At 45.9% G+C, this 15550-nt stretch overlaps 12 non-coding genes across 12 annotated transcripts; all 12 read right to left on the bottom strand.

Moving 5' to 3' along the window:
* Positions 1 to 2971: 2971 nt before the first annotated feature.
* On the bottom strand, positions 2972 to 3054 carry trnal-cag (transfer RNA leucine (anticodon CAG)). The gene has a single exon. It is a non-coding gene; the product is annotated as a tRNA-Leu (tRNA).
* Positions 3055 to 3625: 571 nt separating this feature from the next.
* On the bottom strand, positions 3626 to 3697 carry trnam-cau (transfer RNA methionine (anticodon CAU)). The gene has a single exon. It is a non-coding gene; the product is annotated as a tRNA-Met (tRNA).
* Positions 3698 to 4789: 1092 nt separating this feature from the next.
* Positions 4790 to 4872, bottom strand: trnal-cag (transfer RNA leucine (anticodon CAG)). Its single transcript has one exon. It is a non-coding gene; the product is annotated as a tRNA-Leu (tRNA).
* Positions 4873 to 5443: 571 nt separating this feature from the next.
* trnam-cau (transfer RNA methionine (anticodon CAU)) lies at positions 5444 to 5515 on the bottom strand. Its single transcript has one exon. It is a non-coding gene; the product is annotated as a tRNA-Met (tRNA).
* A 1092-nt stretch (positions 5516 to 6607) lies between these two features.
* Positions 6608 to 6690, bottom strand: trnal-cag (transfer RNA leucine (anticodon CAG)). Its single transcript has one exon. It is a non-coding gene; the product is annotated as a tRNA-Leu (tRNA).
* A 571-nt stretch (positions 6691 to 7261) lies between these two features.
* On the bottom strand, positions 7262 to 7333 carry trnam-cau (transfer RNA methionine (anticodon CAU)). Its single transcript has one exon. It is a non-coding gene; the product is annotated as a tRNA-Met (tRNA).
* A 1092-nt stretch (positions 7334 to 8425) lies between these two features.
* On the bottom strand, positions 8426 to 8508 carry trnal-cag (transfer RNA leucine (anticodon CAG)). Its single transcript has one exon. It is a non-coding gene; the product is annotated as a tRNA-Leu (tRNA).
* Positions 8509 to 10250: 1742 nt separating this feature from the next.
* trnal-cag (transfer RNA leucine (anticodon CAG)) lies at positions 10251 to 10333 on the bottom strand. Its single transcript has one exon. It is a non-coding gene; the product is annotated as a tRNA-Leu (tRNA).
* A 580-nt stretch (positions 10334 to 10913) lies between these two features.
* On the bottom strand, positions 10914 to 10985 carry trnam-cau (transfer RNA methionine (anticodon CAU)). The gene has a single exon. It is a non-coding gene; the product is annotated as a tRNA-Met (tRNA).
* A 1092-nt stretch (positions 10986 to 12077) lies between these two features.
* trnal-cag (transfer RNA leucine (anticodon CAG)) lies at positions 12078 to 12160 on the bottom strand. The gene has a single exon. It is a non-coding gene; the product is annotated as a tRNA-Leu (tRNA).
* A 580-nt stretch (positions 12161 to 12740) lies between these two features.
* Positions 12741 to 12812, bottom strand: trnam-cau (transfer RNA methionine (anticodon CAU)). Its single transcript has one exon. It is a non-coding gene; the product is annotated as a tRNA-Met (tRNA).
* A 1093-nt stretch (positions 12813 to 13905) lies between these two features.
* Positions 13906 to 13988, bottom strand: trnal-cag (transfer RNA leucine (anticodon CAG)). Its single transcript has one exon. It is a non-coding gene; the product is annotated as a tRNA-Leu (tRNA).
* Positions 13989 to 15550: the final 1562 nt, after the last annotated feature.

Genomic DNA, 15550 nt, shown 5'->3' with positions numbered 1-15550 from the left:
TCCGTTTGGTGTGAGTGAGAATACGAAAAGCAGAGGATGGTTTCGATCCGTCGACCTCTGGGTTTTGGTCCCAGCACACTCCCGCGGTGCCATTCGGCTCGTAGCAAATAATTTTCGTGGTCGGACTTGAGGCAACGTTTGAGGAAATCTGGAAGAACGTGATCAATGTCCCCAGAGAGGCGAAACTGCCGCCCCGAACTTCAGTATTTGAATGTGATTCCAGTCACTCCCCACTTTCCCATCAGAACAACGTCCCAGAAGAAATCACATCACCATCACAGAACAACCATTCAGCACGAAAGTAAAGTATCTGAACTATGCTGACCAGAATCACTGTGCTCAAACGTGTGTTCTTGTTGAAAGAAAAAAATGAGGAAGTGAATAGTTGTGTGGCTACCGCAGGGCAGTAATGTTGTAGCTCCTGGTTGAAGGAGCAGAGTGCGCAGCGGAAGTGTGCAGGGCTATTAGCCCTAGGTCGAGGATATTCTCTGCTTTTAACATTCTCCCTCACACCAAAAGTTAACAAAACACACGTTCCTATTTGCTTTGCAGAAAATAGCTATCAGAAACTTTCTTGCAGTCTCATCCCGACATTAGTCCCAAGAATGAAAGAGACAGCATGACACATTACAACATTGTAAAGCTCACACATAGGGAACCACAGAGAAAATGCTTTAAAGTCTCAGCAGATCTGACAGCATCTGGAGGGAGAGAAATGAGCTAACGTTTCGTGTCCAGGTGACCCTTAGTCAAAGCTGCTCGGGAAAAGTTATCCAGCAGTACCCCACAGAGGGGCAATATAGATATATAACGATATCCAGTAATAACTCACAGGGGGCCAATAAGGAAATAAAGCTTTATCGAGCAATGAATCACAATAGAAACCGAGTCCCCAACTTCCCCTCTTGGACGGATGTGAACAATCCAACCTGCCAGACTATTTACAAGAGAAGACGAATTTTACCCTTCTCTTGGGATCAATATTAATTCCTCAACCAGAGTCACTGAAGCAGATTATCGAGTCATGAACTGGGCTTCTGCCGGTGGGGTCTTGCTGTGCATATTTAAGCTGGAATCTCATGTCCTGAGACCAACGCTTTTCCATTGAAAGGGAGGTATTGGACCTTCCTGAGGTTGAAAATCTTGCTGGAGAAATTTAACCTCGTGGAGTAAAAGGCAATATCAGGAGTGGGATTCGAACCCACGCCTCCAGAAGAGACCGCTCGTGTATCCTGATGCGTTGAAACCGAAACTAAGATCCGTGCACAAATCGACTTAAAGTCTGTCTTCATCTTTATTTCATTTCAAACAAGATATGCTTTCCCTACTTTTGAACCCCAGCCAGAGTCCTGTATCTGAGTGCCATGCTTGTCCAAACCGCTGGTGGTTAAGGAGCTTCTCATTGCTGCATTGATCAGTTTGCTCTAATCAACAAGGTCCGATATCCGCTCTACCTGTTCCTCAGTCGAAGGTATTGAAAGTCTAAGATCTGAGGACGTGAAGAATCCAATTGGAGAGTTGCATTCTGGCAACTGCAATATCTCTCCACAGCTGCTTCCGGTGCTGCTTTCACAGACAAGTAGCCGAAGAACCCCTCCAGTGTCCAATCAGGTGAACGTTCATCCAGTCGAGGCGGCAGAAGAGTGTTCTGGGAGAAATCAACTTAGTCACCTCGACTGTACTGTGGTTAGCTGAAGACCAGGTGTCAAAGAGCGGATCAGACTGAAAGCAAAACTTTGATACGAATAAAGCCGATGTGCTGCTGACAAACAGCAACTTGTTTCCGTTTGCTGTGAGTGAAAATACGAATAGCAGAGCATGGTTTCGATCCATCGACCTCTGGGTTATGGGCACAGAACACTCCCGCTATGCTGCGCGGATCGTGGCTCATTCTTTCCGTGGTCGGAATTGAGGCAAAGTTTGAAGAAATCTCGAACAGTGTGATCAATGTTCCCAGAGAGATGAAACTGCTGCCCCGAACTTCATTTTATAAAGGTGATTCCAGTCACTCCCCACTTTCCCATCAGAACAACGTCACAGAAGAAATCACATCACCTTCACAGAACAACCATTCCGCACGAAAGTAAAGTATCTGAACTATGCTGACCAGAATCAGTGAGCTCAAACGTGTGTTCTTGTTGAAAGAAAAAAATAAGGAAGTGAATAGTTGTGTGGTTACTGCAGGGCAGTAATGTTGTAGCTCCTGGTTTAAAGAGCAGAGTGCCGCAGCGGAAGCGTGCTGGGTCATTAGCCCGAGGTCGAGGAATCGAGGGTATTCTCTGCTATTTACATTCTCCCTCACACCAAAAGTAAACATAACACACGTTCCTGTTTTCTTTGCAGCAAATAGCTATCAGAAACTTTCTTGCAGTCTCATCCCGACATTAGTCCCAAGAATGAAAGAGACAGCATGACACATTACAACATTTTAAAGCTCACACAGAGGGAACCACAGAGAAAATGCTTTAAAGTCTCAGCAGATCTGACAGCATCTGGAGGGAGATAAATGAGCTGACGTTTCGTGTCCAGGTGACCCTTAGTCAAAGCTGCTCGGGAAACGTTATCCAGTCGTACCCCACAGAGGGGAAATATAGATATATAACGATATCCAGTAATAACTCACAGGGGGCCAATAAGGAAATAAAGCTTTATCGAGCAATGAATCACAATAGAAGCCGAGTCCCCAACTTCCCCTCTTGGACGGATGTGAACAATCCAACCTGCCAGACTATTTACAAGAGAAGACGAATTTTACCCTTCTCTTGGGATCAATATGAATTCCTCAACCAGACTCACCGAAGCAGATTTTCGAGTCATGAGCTGGGCTTTTGCCGGTGGGGTCTTGCTGTGCGTATTTAAGCGGGAATCTCATGTACTGAGACCAACGCTTTTCCATTGAAAGGGAGGTATTGGATCTTCCTGAGGTTGAAAATCTTGCTGGAGAAATTTAACCTCGTGGAGTAAAAGACACTATCAGGAGTGGGATTCGAACCCACGCCTCCAGAAGAGACTGCGACCTGAACGCAGCGCCTTAGACCGCTCGGCCATCCTGATGCGTTGACGCAAAAACTAAGATCCGTGCACAAATCGACTTAAAGTCTTTCTTCATCTTTATTACATTTCAAACAAGACATGCTTTCCCTACTTTTGAACCCCAGCCAGAGTCCTGTATCTGAGTACCATCCTTGTCCAAACCGCTGGTGGTTAAGGAGCTTCTCATTGCTGCATTGATCAGTTTCCTCTAATCAGCAAGGTCCGATATACCGCTCTATCTGTTCCTCAGACGAAGGTTTTGAAAGTCTAAGATCTGAGGGCGTGAAGTATCTAATTGGAGAGTTGCATTCTGGCGACTGCAGTCAGCTGCTTCCGGTGCTGCTCTCACAGACAAGCAGCCGAAGAACCCCTCCAGTGTCCAATCAGGTGAACGTTCATCCAGTAGAGGCGGCAGAAGAGTGTTCTGGGAGAAGTCAACTTAATCACCTCGACTGTACTGTGGCTAGCTGAAGAACAGGTGTCAAAGAGTGGATAAGACTGAAAGCAAAACTTTGGTACCAATAAAGAAAAAGGCAGATGTGCTGCTGACAAATAGCAACTTTTTTCCTTTTGGTGTGATTGAGAGTACGAATAGCAGAGGATGGTTTCGATCCATCGACCTCTGGGTTATGGGCCCAGCACGCTTCCGCTGCGCCACTCTGCTCGGTGCTCTTTTTTTTTTTGTGGTCGGACTTGAGGCAAAGTTTGAGGAAGTCTGTAACAGCGTGATCAATGTTCCCAGAGAGATGAAACTGCTGCCCCGAACTTCATTTTATAAAGGTGATTCCAGTCACTCCCCACTTTCCCATCAGAACAACGTCACAGAAGAAATCACATCACCTTCACAGAACAACCATTCCGCACGAAAGTAAAGTATCTGAACTATGCTGACCAGAATCAGTGAGCTCAAACGTGTGTTCTTGTTGAAAGAAAAAAATAAGGAAGTGAATAGTTGTGTGGTTACTGCAGGGCAGTAATGTTGTAGCTCCTGGTTTAAAGAGCAGAGTGCCGCAGCGGAAGCGTGCTGGGTCATTAGCCCGAGGTCGAGGAATCGAGGGTATTCTCTGCTATTTACATTCTCCCTCACACCAAAAGTAAACATAACACACGTTCCTGTTTGCTTTGCAGCAAATAGCTATCAGAAACTTTCTTGCAGTCTCATCCCGACATTAGTCCCAAGAATGAAAGAGACAGCATGACACATTACAACATTTTAAAGCTCACACAGAGGGAACCACAGAGAAAATGCTTTAAAGTCTCAGCAGATCTGACAGCATCTGGAGGGAGAGAAATGAGCTGACGTTTCGTGTCCAGGTGACCCTTAGTCAAAGCTGCTCGGGAAACGTTATCCAGTCGTACCCCACAGAGGGGAAATATAGATATATAACGATATCCAGTAATAACTCACAGGGGGCCAATAAGGAAATAAAGCTTTATCGAGCAATGAATCACAATAGAAGCCGAGTCCCCAACTTCCCCTCTTGGACGGATGTGAACAATCCAACCTGCCAGACTATTTACAAGAGAAGACGAATTTTACCCTTCTCTTGGGATCAATATGAATTCCTCAACCAGACTCACCGAAGCAGATTTTCGAGTCATGAGCTGGGCTTTTGCCGGTGGGGTCTTGCTGTGCGTATTTAAGCGGGAATCTCATGTACTGAGACCAACGCTTTTCCATTGAAAGGGAGGTATTGGATCTTCCTGAGGTTGAAAATCTTGCTGGAGAAATTTAACCTCGTGGAGTAAAAGACACTATCAGGAGTGGGATTCGAACCCACGCCTCCAGAAGAGACTGCGACCTGAACGCAGCGCCTTAGACCGCTCGGCCATCCTGATGCGTTGACGCAAAAACTAAGATCCGTGCACAAATCGACTTAAAGTCTTTCTTCATCTTTATTACATTTCAAACAAGACATGCTTTCCCTACTTTTGAACCCCAGCCAGAGTCCTGTATCTGAGTACCATCCTTGTCCAAACCGCTGGTGGTTAAGGAGCTTCTCATTGCTGCATTGATCAGTTTCCTCTAATCAGCAAGGTCCGATATACCGCTCTATCTGTTCCTCAGACGAAGGTTTTGAAAGTCTAAGATCTGAGGGCGTGAAGTATCTAATTGGAGAGTTGCATTCTGGCGACTGCAGTCAGCTGCTTCCGGTGCTGCTCTCACAGACAAGCAGCCGAAGAACCCCTCCAGTGTCCAATCAGGTGAACGTTCATCCAGTAGAGGCGGCAGAAGAGTGTTCTGGGAGAAGTCAACTTAATCACCTCGACTGTACTGTGGCTAGCTGAAGAACAGGTGTCAAAGAGTGGATAAGACTGAAAGCAAAACTTTGGTACCAATAAAGAAAAAGGCAGATGTGCTGCTGACAAATAGCAACTTTTTTCCTTTTGGTGTGATTGAGAGTACGAATAGCAGAGGATGGTTTCGATCCATCGACCTCTGGGTTATGGGCCCAGCACGCTTCCGCTGCGCCACTCTGCTCGGTGCTCTTTTTTTTTTTGTGGTCGGACTTGAGGCAAAGTTTGAGGAAGTCTGTAACAGCGTGATCAATGTTCCCAGAGAGATGAAACTGCTGCCCCGAACTTCATTTTATAAAGGTGATTCCAGTCACTCCCCACTTTCCCATCAGAACAACGTCACAGAAGAAATCACATCACCTTCACAGAACAACCATTCCGCACGAAAGTAAAGTATCTGAACTATGCTGACCAGAATCAGTGAGCTCAAACGTGTGTTCTTGTTGAAAGAAAAAAATAAGGAAGTGAATAGTTGTGTGGTTACTGCAGGGCAGTAATGTTGTAGCTCCTGGTTTAAAGAGCAGAGTGCCGCAGCGGAAGCGTGCTGGGTCATTAGCCCGAGGTCGAGGAATCGAGGGTATTCTCTGCTATTTACATTCTCCCTCACACCAAAAGTAAACATAACACACGTTCCTGTTTGCTTTGCAGCAAATAGCTATCAGAAACTTTCTTGCAGTCTCATCCCGACATTAGTCCCAAGAATGAAAGAGACAGCATGACACATTACAACATTTTAAAGCTCACACAGAGGGAACCACAGAGAAAATGCTTTAAAGTCTCAGCAGATCTGACAGCATCTGGAGGGAGAGAAATGAGCTGACGTTTCGTGTCCAGGTGACCCTTAGTCAAAGCTGCTCGGGAAACGTTATCCAGTCGTACCCCACAGAGGGGAAATATAGATATTTTACGATATCCAGTAATAACTCACAGGGGGCCAATAAGGAAATAAAGCTTTATCGAGCAATGAATCACAATAGAAGCCGAGTCCCCAACTTCCCCTCTTGGACGGATGTGAACAATCCAACCTGCCAGACTATTTACAAGAGAAGACGAATTTTACCCTTCTCTTGGGATCAATATGAATTCCTCAACCAGACTCACCGAAGCAGATTTTCGAGTCATGAGCTGGGCTTTTGCCGGTGGGGTCTTGCTGTGCGTATTTAAGCGGGAATCTCATGTACTGAGACCAACGCTTTTCCATTGAAAGGGAGGTATTGGATCTTCCTGAGGTTGAAAATCTTGCTGGAGAAATTTAACCTCGTGGAGTAAAAGACACTATCAGGAGTGGGATTCGAACCCACGCCTCCAGAAGAGACTGCGACCTGAACGCAGCGCCTTAGACCGCTCGGCCATCCTGATGCGTTGACGCAAAAACTAAGATCCGTGCACAAATCGACTTAAAGTCTTTCTTCATCTTTATTACATTTCAAACAAGACATGCTTTCCCTACTTTTGAACCCCAGCCAGAGTCCTGTATCTGAGTACCATCCTTGTCCAAACCGCTGGTGGTTAAGGAGCTTCTCATTGCTGCATTGATCAGTTTCCTCTAATCAGCAAGGTCCGATATACCGCTCTATCTGTTCCTCAGACGAAGGTTTTGAAAGTCTAAGATCTGAGGGCGTGAAGTATCTAATTGGAGAGTTGCATTCTGGCGACTGCAGTCAGCTGCTTCCGGTGCTGCTCTCACAGACAAGCAGCCGAAGAACCCCTCCAGTGTCCAATCAGGTGAACGTTCATCCAGTAGAGGCGGCAGAAGAGTGTTCTGGGAGAAGTCAACTTAATCACCTCGACTGTACTGTGGCTAGCTGAAGAACAGGTGTCAAAGAGTGGATAAGACTGAAAGCAAAACTTTGGTACCAATAAAGAAAAAGGCAGATGTGCTGCTGACAAATAGCAACTTTTTTCCTTTTGGTGTGATTTAGAGTACGAATAGCAGAGGATGGTTTCGATCCATCGACCTCTGGGTTATGGGCCCAGCACGCTTCCGCTGCGCCACTCTGCTCGGTGCTCTTTTTTTTTTTGTGGTCGGACTTGAGGCAAAGTTTGAGGAAGTCTGTAACAGCGTGATCAATGTTCCCAGAGAGATGAAACTGCTGCCCCGAACTTCATTTTATAAAGGTGATTCCAGTCACTCCCCACTTTCCCATCAGAACAACGTCACAGAAGAAATCACATCACCTTCCACAGAACAACCATTCCGCACGAAAGTTAATTATCTGAACTGTGCTGACCAGTATCAGTGTGCTCAAACGTCTGTTCTTGTTGAAAGAAAAAAATGAGGAAGTGAATAATTGTGTGGTTACCGCAGGGCAGTAATGTTGTAGCTCTTGGTTTAAGGAGCAGAGTGCGCAGCGGAAGCGTGCAGGGCAATTAGCCCTAGGTCGAGGAATCGAGGGTATTCTCTGCTATTTGCATTCTCCCTCACAACAAAAGTAAACATAACACACGTTCCTGTTTTCTTTGCAGCAAATAGCTATCAGAAACTTTCTTGCAGTCTCATCCCGGCATTAGTCCCAAGAATGAAAGAGACAGCATGACACATTACAACATTGTAACGCTCACACATAGGGAATCACAGAGAAAATGCTTTAAAGTCTCAACAGATCTGACAGCATCTGGAGGGAGACAAATGAGCTAAGGTTTCGAGTCCAGGTGACCCTTAGTCAAAGCTGCTCGGGAAACGTTATCCAGTCGTACCCCACAGAGGGGCAATATAGATATATAACGATATCCAGTAATAACTCACAGGGGGCCAATAAGGAAATAAAGCTTTATCGAGTAATGAATCACAATAGAAGCCGAGTCCCCAACTTCCCCTCTTGGACGGATGTGAACAATCCAACCTGCCAGACTATTTACAAGAGAAGACGAATTTTACCCTTCTCTTGGGATCAATATGAATTCCTCAATCAGACTCACCGAAGCAGATTGTCGAGTCATGAGCTGGGCTTTTGCCGGTGGGGTCTTGCTGTGCGTATTTAAGCTGGAATCTCATGTACTGAGACCAACGCTTTTCCATTGAAAGGGAGGTATTGGATCTTCCTGAGGTTGAAAATCTTGCTGGAGAAATTTAACCTCGTGGAGTAAAAGACACTATCAGGAGTGGGATTCGAACCCACGCCTCCAGAAGAGACTGCGACCTGAACGCAGCGCCTTAGACCGCTCGGCCATCCTGATGCGTTGACGCAAAAACTAAGATCCGTGCACAAATCGACTTAAAGTCTTTCTTCATCTTTATTACATTTCAAACAAGACATGCTTTCCCTACTTTTGAACCCCAGCCAGAGTCCTGTATCTGAGTGCCATCCTTGTCCAAACCGCTGGTGGTTAAGGAGCTTCTCATTGCTGCATTGATCGGTTTCCTCTAATCAGCAAGGTCCAATATACCGCTCTACCTGTTCCTCAGACGAAGGTTTTGAAAGTCTAAGATCTGAGGGCGTGAAGTATCTAATTGGAGCGTTGCATTCTGGCGACTGCAATCTCTCTCCACAGCTGCTTCCGGTGCTGCTCTCACAGACAAGCAGCCGAATAACCCCTCCAGTGTCCAATCAGGTGAACGTTCATCCAGTAGAGGCGGCAGAAGAGTGTTCTGGGAGAAGTCAACTTAATCACCTCGACTGTACTGTGGCTAGCTGAAGAACAGGTGTCAAAGAGTGGATAAGACTGAAAGCAAAACTTTGGTACCAATAAAGAAAAAGGCAGATGTGCTGCTGACAAATAGCAACTTTTTTCCGTTTGGTGTGATTGAGAGCACGAATAGCAGAGGATGGTTTCGATCCATCGACCTCTGGGTTATGGGTCCAGCACGCTCCCGCTGCGCCACTCTGCTCGGTGCTCTTTTTTTTTGTGGTCGGACTTGAGGCAAAGTTTGAGGAAGTCTGTAACAGCGTGATCAATGTTCCCAGAGAGATGAAACTGCTGCCCCGAACTTCATTTTATAAAGGTGATTCCAGTCACTCCCCACTTTCCCATCAGAACAACGTCACAGAAGAAATCACATCACCTTCCACAGAACAACCATTCCGCACGAAAGTTAATTATCTGAACTGTGCTGACCAGTATCAGTGTGCTCAAACGTCTGTTCTTGTTGAAAGAAAAAAATGAGGAAGTGAATAATTGTGTGGTTACCGCAGGGCAGTAATGTTGTAGCTCCTGGTTGAAGGAGCAGAGTGCGCAGCGGAAGCGTGCAGGGCTATTAGCCCTAGGTCGAGGAATCGAGGGTATTCTCTGCTATTTGCATTCTCCCTCACAACAAAAGTAAACATAACACGCGTTCCTGTTTGCTTTGCAGAAAATAGCTATCAGAAACTTTCTTGCAGTCTCATCCCGACTTTAGTCCCAAGAATGAAAGAGACAGCATGACACATTACAACATTGTAAAGCTCACACATAGGGAACCACAGAGAAAATGCTTCAAAGTCTCAACAGATCTGACAGCATCTGGAGGGAGAGAAATGAGCTAAGGTTTCGAGTCCAGGTGACCCTTAGCCAAAGCTGCACGGGAAACGTTATCCAGTCGTACCCCACAGAGGGGCAATATAGATATATAACGGTATCCAGTAATAACTCACAGGGGGCCAATAAGGAAATAAAGCTTTATCGAGCAATGAATCACAATAGAAACCGAGTCCCCAACTTCCCCTCTTGGACGGATGTGAACAATCCAACCTGCCAGACTATTTACAAGAGAAGACGAATTTTACCCTTCTCTTGGGATCAATATGAATTCCTCAACCAGACTCACCGAAGCAGATTGTCGAGTCATGAGCTGGGCTTTTGCCGGTGGGGTCTTGCTGTGCGTATTTAAGCGGGAATCTCATGTACTGAGACCAACGCTTTTCCATTGAAAGGGAGGTATTGGATCTTCCTGAGGTTGAAAATCTTGCTGGAGAAATTTAACCTCGTGGAGTAAAAGGCAATATCAGGAGTGGGATTCGAACCCACGCCTCCAGAAGAGACTGCGACCTGAACGCAGCGCCTTAGACCGCTCGGCCATCCTGATGCGTTGACGCAAAAACTAAGATCCGTGCACAAATCGACTTAAAGTCTGTCTTCATCTTTATTACATTTCAAACAAGACATGCTTTCCCTACTTTTGAACCCCAGCCAGAGTCCTGTATCTGAGTGCCATCCTTGTCCAAACCGCTGGTGGTTAAGGAGCTTCTCATTGCTGCATTGATCAGTTTCCTCTAATCAGCAAGGTCCGATATACCGCTCTATCTGTTCCTCAGACGAAGGTTTTGAAAGTCTAAGATCTGAGGACGTGAAATATCTAATTGGAGAGTTGCATTCTGGCGACTGCAATCTCTCTCCACAGCTGCTTCCGGTGCTGCTCTCACAGACAAGCAGCCGAAGAACCCCTCCAGTGTCCAATCAGGTAAACGTTCATCCAGTAGAGGCGGCAGAAGAGTGTTCTGGGAGAAGTCAACTTAGTCACCTCGACTGTACTTTGGCTCGCTGAAGAACAGGTGTCAAAGAGTGGAAAAGACTGAAAGCAAAACTTTGGTACCAATAAAGAAAAAGGCAGATGTGCTGTTGACAAATAGCAACTTTTTTCCGTTTGGTGTGATTGAGAGTACGAATAGCAGAGGATGGTTTCGATCCATCGACCTCTGGGTTATGGGCCCAGCACGCTTCCGCTGCGCCACTCTGCTCAGTGCTCTTTTTTTTTTAGTGGTCGGACTTGAGGCAAAGTTTGAGGAAGTCTGTAACAGCGTGATCAATGTTCCCAGAGAGATGAAACTGCTGCCCCGAACTTCATTTTATAAAGGTGATTCCAGTCACTCCCCACTTTCCCATCAGAACAACGTCACAGAAGAAATCACATCACCTTCCACAGAACAACCATTCCGCACGAAAGTTAATTATCTGAACTGTGCTGACCAGTATCAGTGTGCTCAAACGTCTGTTCTTGTTGAAAGAAAAAAATGAGGAAGTGAATAATTGTGTGGTTACCGCAGGGCAGTAATGTTGTAGCTCCTGGTTTAAGGAGCAGAGTGCGCAGCGGAAGCGTGCAGGGCAATTAGCCCGAGGTCGAGGAATCGAGGGTATTCTCTGCTATTTGCATTCTCCCTCACAACAAAAGTAAACATAACACACGTTCCTGTTTTCTTTGCAGCAAATAGCTATCAGAAACTTTCTTGCAGTCTCATCCCGGCATTAGTCCCAAGAATGAAAGAGACAGCATGAAACATTACAACATTGTAAAGCTCACACATAGGGAATCACAGAGAAAATGCTTTGAAGTCTCAACAGATCTGACAGCATCTGGAGGGAGAGAAATGAGCTAAGGTTTCGAGTCCAGGTGACCCTTAGTCAAAGCTGCACGGGAAACGTTATCCAGTCGTACCCCACAGAGGGGCAATATAGATATATAACGATATCCAGTAATAACTCACAGGGGGCCAATAAGGAAATAAAGCTTTATCGAGTAATGAATCACAATAGAAGCCGAGTCCCCAACTTCCCCTCTTGGACGGATGTGAACAATCCAACCTGCCAGACTATTTACAAGAGAAGACGAATTTTACCCTTCTCTTGGGATCAATATGAATTCCTCAACCAGACTCACCGAAGCAGATTGTCGAGTCATGAGCTGGGCTTTTGCCGGTGGGGTCTTGCTGTGCGTATTTAAGCGGGAATCTCATGTACTGAGACCAACGCTTTTCCATTGAAAGGGAGGTATTGGATCTTCCTGAGGTTGAAAATCTTGCTGGAGAAATTTAACCTCGTGGAGTAAAAGGCAATATCAGGAGTGGGATTCGAACCCACGCCTCCAGAAGAGACTGCGACCTGAACGCAGCGCCATAGACCGCTCGGCCATCCTGATGCGTTGACGCAAAAACTAAGATCCGTGCACAAATCGACTTAAAGTCTGTCTTCATCTTTATTACATTTCAAACAAGACATGCTTTCCCTACTTTTGAACACCAGCCAGAGTCCTGTATCTGAGTGCCATCCTTGTCCAAACCGCTGGTGGTTAAGGAGCTTCTCATTGCTGCATTGATCGGTTTCCTCTAATCAGCAAGGTCCGATATACCGCTCTATCTGTTCCTCAGACGAAGGTTTTGAAAGTCTAAGATCTGAGGACGTGAAGTATCTAATTGGAGAGTTGCATTCTGGCGACTGCAATCTCTCTCCACAGCTGCTTCCGGTGCTGCTCTCACAGACAAGCAGCCGAAGAACCCCTCCAGTGTCCAATCAGGTAAACGTTCATCCAGTAGAGGCGGCAGAAGAGTGTTCTGGGAGAAGTCAACTTAGTCACCTCGACTGTACTGTGGCTCGCTGAAGAACAGGTGTCAAAGAGTGGAAAAGACTGAAAGCAAAACTTTGGTACCAATAAAGAAAAAGGCAGATGTGCTGCTGACAAATAGCAACTTTTTTCCGTTTGGTGTGATTGAGAGTACGAATAGCAGAGGATGGTTTCGATCCATCGACCTCTGGGTTATGGGCCCAGCACGCTTCCGCTGCGCCACTCTGCTCAGTGCTCTTTTTTTTTTTAGTGGTCGGACTTGAGGCAAAGTTTGAGGAAGTCTGTAACAGCGTGATCAATGTTCCCAGAGAGATGAAACTGCTGCCCCGAACTTCATTTTATAAAGGTGATTCCAGTCACTCCCCACTTTCCCATCAGAACAACGTCACAGAAGAAATCACATCACCTTCCACAGAACAACCATTCCGCACGAAAGTTAATTATCTGAACTGTGCTGACCAGTATCAGTGTGCTCAAACGTCTGTTCTTGTTGAAAGAAAAAAATGAGGAAGTGAATAATTGTGTGGTTACCGCAGGGCAGTAATGTTGTAGCTCCTGGTTGAAGGAGCAGAGTGCGCAGCGGAAGTGTGCAGGGCTATTAGCCCTAGGTCGAGGAATCGAGGGTATTCTCTGCTATTTGCATTCTCCCTCACAACAAAAGTAAACATAACACGCGTTCCTGTTTGCTTTGCAGAAAATAGCTATCAGAAACTTTCTTGCAGTCTCATCCCGACATTAGTCCAAAGAATGAAAGAGACAGCATGACACATTACAACATTGTAAAGCTCACACATAGGGAACCACAGAGAAAATGATTCAAAGTCTCAACAGATCTGACAGCATCTGGAGGGAGAGAAATGAGCTAAGGTTTCGTGTCCAGGTGACCCTTAGTCAAAGCTGCTCGGGAAACGTTATCCAGTCGTACCCCACAGAGGGGCAATATAGATATATAACGGTATCCAGTAATAACTCACAGGGGGCCAATAAGGAAATAAAGCTTTATCGAGCAATGAATCACAATAGAAACCGAGTCCCCAACTTCCCCTCTTGGACGGATGTGAACAATCCAACCTGCCAGACTATTTACAAGAGAAGACGAATTTTACCCTTCTCTTGGGATCAATATGAATTCCTCAACCAGACTCACCGAAGCAGATTGTCGAGTCATGAGCTGGGCTTTTGCCGGTGGGGTCTTGCTGTGCGTATTTAAGCGGGAATCTCATGTACTGAGACCAACGCTTTTCCATTGAAAGGGAGGTATTGGATCTTCCTGAGGTTGAAAATCTTGCTGGAGAAATTTAACCTCGTGGAGTAAAAGACACTATCAGGAGTGGGATTCGAACCCACGCCTCCAGAAGAGACTGCGACCTGAACGCAGCGCCTTAGACTGCTCGGCCATCCTGATGCGTTGACGCAAAAACTAAGATCCGTGCACAAATCGACTTAAAGTCTTTCTTCATCTTTATTACATTTAAAACAAGACATGCTTTCCCTACTTTTGAACCCCAGCCAGAGTCCTGTATCTGAGTACCATCCTTGTCCAAACCGCTGGTGGTTAAGGAGCTTCTCATTGCTGCATTGATCGGTTTCCTCTAATCAGCAAGGTCCGATATACCGCTCTACCTGTTCCTCTGACGAAGGTTTTGAAAGTCTAAGATCTGAGGGCGTGAAGTATCTAATTGGAGAGTTGCATTCTGGCGACTGCAATCTCTCTCCACAGCTGCTTCCGGTGCTGCTCTCACAGACAAGCAGCCGAAGAACCCCTCCAGTGTCCAATCAGGTGAACGTTCATCCAGGAGAGGCGGCAGAAGAGTGTTCTGGGAGAAGTCAACTTAATCACCTCGACTGTACTGTGGCTAGCTGAAGAACAGGTGTCAAAGAGTGGATAAGACTGAAAGCAAAACTTTGGTACCAATAAAGAAAAAGGCAGATGTGCTGCTGAGAAATAGCAACTTTTTTCCGTTTGGTGTGATTGAGAGTACGAATAGCAGAGGATGGTTTCGATCCATCGACCTCTGGGTTATGGGTCCAGCACGCTCCCGCTGCGCCACTCTGCTCGGTGCCCTTTTTTTTTTGTGGTCGGACTTGAGGCAAAGTTTGAGGAAGTCTGTAACAGCGTGATCAATGTTCCCAGAGAGATGAAACTGCTGCCCCGAACTTCATTTTATAAAGGTGATTCCAGTCACTCCCCACTTTCCCATCAGAACAACGTCACAGAAGAAATCACATCACCTTCCACAGAACAACCATTCCGCACGAAAGATAATTATCTGAACTGTGCTGACCAGTATCAGTGTGCTCAAACGTCTGTTCTTGTTGAAAGAAAAAAATGAGGAAGTGAATAATTGTGTGGTTACCGCAGGGCAGTAATGTTGTAGCTCCTGGTTTAAGGAGCAGAGTGCGCAGCGGAAGCGTGCAGGGCAATTAGCCCGAGGTCGAGGAATCGAGGGTATTCTCTGCTATTTGCATTCTCCCTCACAACAAAAGTAAACATAACACACGTTCCTGTTTTCTTTGCAGCAAATAGCTATCAGAAACTTTCTTGCAGTCTCATCCCGGCATTAGTCCCAAGAATGAAAGAGACAGCATGACACATTACAACATTGTAAAGCTCACACATAGGGAATCACAGAGAAAATGCTTTAAAGTCTCAACAGATCTGACAGCATCTGGAGGGAGAGAAATGAGCTAAGGTTTCGAGTCCAGGTGACCCTTAGTCAAAGCTGCACGGGAAACGTTATCCAGTCGTACCCCACAGAGGGGCAATATAGATATATAACGATATCCAGTAATAACTCACAGGGGGCCAATAAGGAAATAAAGCTTTATCGAGTAATGAATCACAATAGAAGCCGAGTCCCCAACTTCCCCTCTTGGACGGATGTGAACAATCCAACCTGCCAGACTATTTACAAGAGAAGACGAATTTTACCCTTCTCTTGGGATCAATATGAATTCCTCAACCAG

The sequence above is a fragment of the Scyliorhinus torazame genome, chromosome 24, assembly GCF_047496885.1.
Source record: "Scyliorhinus torazame isolate Kashiwa2021f chromosome 24, sScyTor2.1, whole genome shotgun sequence".
NCBI classification, from domain to species: Eukaryota; Metazoa; Chordata; class Chondrichthyes; order Carcharhiniformes; family Scyliorhinidae; genus Scyliorhinus; species Scyliorhinus torazame.
The sequence above is the reverse complement of the archived record's forward strand: the minus strand, read 5'-3'. Positions and strand labels throughout refer to the sequence as shown.